This window comes from Trichechus manatus, unplaced genomic scaffold, assembly GCF_000243295.1.
Source record: "Trichechus manatus latirostris isolate Lorelei unplaced genomic scaffold, TriManLat1.0 scaffold00099, whole genome shotgun sequence".
Lineage (NCBI taxonomy): Eukaryota > Metazoa > Chordata > Mammalia > Sirenia > Trichechidae > Trichechus > Trichechus manatus.
The window spans coordinates 8,991,491-8,995,292 of NW_004444035.1; the positions used below are offsets into that span (position 1 = coordinate 8,991,491).

The 3,802-nt window shown below is 39.8% G+C and overlaps 1 protein-coding gene across 1 annotated transcript in view; it reads left to right on the forward strand.

Moving 5' to 3' along the window:
• DLC1 (DLC1 Rho GTPase activating protein) overlaps nt 1–3,802 on the forward strand; it is a 482,787-nt gene that overhangs the window by 190,152 nt on the left and 288,833 nt on the right. The window lies entirely within an intron of this gene.

Below are 3,802 nucleotides of genomic sequence, written 5' to 3' on the forward strand. Positions count from 1 at the left end.
GGACCCTCTATTGTGATCCTTGTCAGAGCAGTTGGTAGTGGTAGCCGGGCACCATCTAGTTGTGCTGGACTCAGTCTGGTGGAAGCTGTGGCAGTTGTGGTCCATTAGTCCTTTGCCCTAATCTTTCCCTTGTGTCTTTGGTTTTCTTCATTCTCCCTTGCTCCTGTGGGGTGAGACCAGTGGAGTATCCTAGATGGCCGCTTAAAAGCTTTTAAGACACCAGATGCTACTCATCAAAGTAGAGTACAAAACATTTTCTTTATAAACTATGTTATGCCAATCGAGGTACATGTTCCCCGAGACCATGGTCCCCACAGCCCTCCACCCAGCAATTCAGTCCCTCAGGGAGTTTGGATGTGTCTAGAGAGCTTCCATGACCTTTCCTTGTACAAGCTGTGCTGGCATCCCCAGTATTGTGTACTGTCTTAACCCTTTACCAAAGTTACCACTTATCTAATGTCTATTTAGTGTTTTTCCATCCCTGCCCCTCCCTCCCTTGTAACCATCAAAGATTGTTTTTGTGTGTAAATCTTTTCATGAATTTTTATAGTAGTGGTCTCATACAATATTTGTCCTTTTGTGATTGACTTATTTTACTCAGCATGATGCCCTCCAGATTCATCCATGTTATGAGATACTTCACAGATTCATCATTGTTCTTTATCGTTGTATAGTAGTACTCCACTGTGTGTATGTATGTACCATAGTTTGTTTATTCATTCATCTGTTGATGGGCATCTAGGTTGTTTCCAAGTTTTTGCTATTGTGAGCAAAGCTGCAATGAACATGGTGTTCATATGTCTATTTGTGTGACAGCTCTTACATCTCTAGGATATATTCCTAGGAGTTGGATTGCTGGATCATAGGGTATTTCTATTTCTAGCTTTCTAAGGAAATCCCATATCATTTTCCAAAATGGTTGTACAATTTTGCATTCTCACCAGTACTGCATAAGACTTCCAGTCTCCCCTCAGTCTCTCCATTTGTTATTTTCTGGTTTTTTTGATTCGTGCCAGTAATGCTGGGGTGAGATGGTATCTCGTTATGGTTTTCATTTGCGTTTCTCTAATGGCTAGTGATTGTGAGCATCTCCTCATGTGTCTATTAGCCTCTTGAATGTCTTCTTTGGTGAAGTGTCTGTTCATTTCTTTTGCCCATTTTTTAGTTGGATTATTTGTCTTTTTGTTGTAGAGGTGTTGGATTTTCCTGTAGATTTTAGAGATTAGACCTTTGTCAAATTTGTCATGACCAAAATTTTTTTCCAATCTGTAGGTTCTCTTTTTACTCTTTTGGTGAAGTCTTTTGATGAGCATAGTTTTTGTGTATGGTGTGAGGTATGGGTCCTATTTAATATTTTTGCAGATGGATATCCAGTTTTGCCAGCACCGTTTGGTAAAGAGACTGTCTTTTCTGTCATTTGATTTCTTGAGTGCTGCTTCCATGGGTGTGGGTTGTGGATCCAAGTGAAATGAAATCCTTTACAACTTCAATCTATTCTCCATTTATCATGATGTTGCTTACTGGTCCAGTTGTGAGGATTTTTGTTTTCTTAATGTTAAGGTGTAATCCATACTGAAGGCTGTAGTCTTTGATCCTCATCAGTAAGTGCTTCAAGTCCTCTTCGCTTTCAGCAAGCAAGGTTGTGTCATCTGCATATCACAGGTTGTTAATGAGTCTTCCTCCAATCCTGATGCTGTGTTCTTCATATAGTCCAGCTTCTTGGATTTTTTACTCAGCATACAGAGTGAACAAGTATTAGGATTTTATGATTATTACTGTGATTGTATTTTTACAATTTATATCGATCTCCAGAATATAAACTCCGTGATGGCAGCAACCAATCATTGTACGCCCATAACTTGCACTGAACTTATTACTGAATAAACGAATGAAGGCCTTTTAATAAGGAAATAAACAGAATGCTATAATAGAGAAAGTAGAAATATGAGGGAGGAAATCTTTTGATAGGGTAGTCTGGAGATTCCTCTCTAGGATGCTGAACACTTAAATGATGAGAAGAAGCCAACCACGTGAATGAAAAGAACCAGGAAAAGAGACTTCTGGACAAGAAGTATCCAGGGCAAAGACACTGAGACAGAAAAGAACATGGAACACTGGATGCTGGGGAGGGGCCGGTGGCTGATGCAGGGGAGAAGCAGTTAAATCACACAAGGCCAGAAGACCATGGTGAGTTTGAGTTTTATTGTAAGCGCAATGTGAGCTCCTTGTCCCCCTTCCATACCTCCCACTTGTTTATAGTTTTGTTAGAGTAACAAGATTAACATACATTTCACTTCTTAGGGAACACAATTTCTGTTAAGAGTGATGGAAAAATTTGGAAATGGATAATGGTAATGGTTGAACAACATGATAAACATGACTAATGTCATTGAATTCTACACCTGAAGAATGTTGAAAAGGCAAATGATGTGTTACATATATATTTACCACAATAAAAATATAAACAATTAACATACATGTAAACATTTTGGCAGTAATACTGAATAACAGAAAATTAATCATGGGTTTTGAGAAACAGGTGTTCATGTTCAGAAAGGGGAAAGTGGATGTGAGCTAATGCATCCAGGAGAGGTTACCCTATATCAGAATTTACTTCTTATCCTTGATATTGTTACACTATCAGGCACTTAGCTTCTCACCTCACAGTGTCCAGGAATCTGATGGCACCAAGACAAGGGTCCTAATTTCACACTTTGTGGCCTCCACTTTTGAGGATGTCAAGGAAATTTTTCCAAGTCAGAGTTTACAACACCCCAAAAGCACAGGTTCTTTCCCTGGTTATACTGATTAATTTCCCACAAGTCATTTAAACTTATTGTGAAGCTTTTGCATCCTACAAGTCACTGAGTCCACCTTCCCTGCAGATTTTGTCTTGAGCTCGACGCTGGAGCCTGACTCCATAGAACAAATGTGTACTTCGCTAACTCATTTCTGCCCTCCAAGCTGATTCAGCTCAGGCCACTGCTCAGTAGTTCCTTTAGGGTGGGAATCTGGAAAAGTCCTGCTGTTTTCCCAAAAGTTCAGTGGTTGACGTCTGTTGTGTCCAACTGCTCTTTAACCATGAGTTTGGATTTATTTCTTTGGTTTTAGAAAATTCTCTGTTCTTCCCACTTCTTCCTGTTGTTGCTGTTGTTAGGTGCCATTGACTTGGTTCCAACTCATAGCGATCCTATGTACAACAGAAAGGAACAGCCCGGTCCTACACCATCCTTACAATTGTTATGCTTGCAGCCACTGTGTCACTCCATCTCACCCAGCATCTTCCTCTTTTTCTATGACCCTCTACTTTACAAAGCAAGATGTCTTTCTCCAGGGACTGATTCCTCCTGATAACATGTCCAAAATAAGTGAAACGTAGTCTCGACATCCTTGCTTCTAAGGAGCATTCAGGCTGTACTTCTTCCAAGACAGATTTGTTCATTCTTTTGGCAGTCCATGGTATATTCAATATTCTTTGCCAGCACCACAATTCAAAGGCATCAATTCTTCTTTGGTCTTCCTTATTCATGGTCCGGCTTTCACATGCATATGATGCGATTGAAAATACCATGGCTTGGGTCAGGCGAACTTTAGTCTTCAGGATGACACTTTTGCTTTTCAACACTTTAAAGAGGTGTTTTGCAGCAGATTTGCCCAGTGCAATACATCTTTTGATTACATGAATGCTGCTTCCATGGATGTTGATTGTGAATCCAAGTAAAATGAAATCCTTGACAACTTCAATCTTTTCTCTGTTTATCATGATGTTGCTTATTGGTCCAGTTGTGAGGATTTTTGTTTT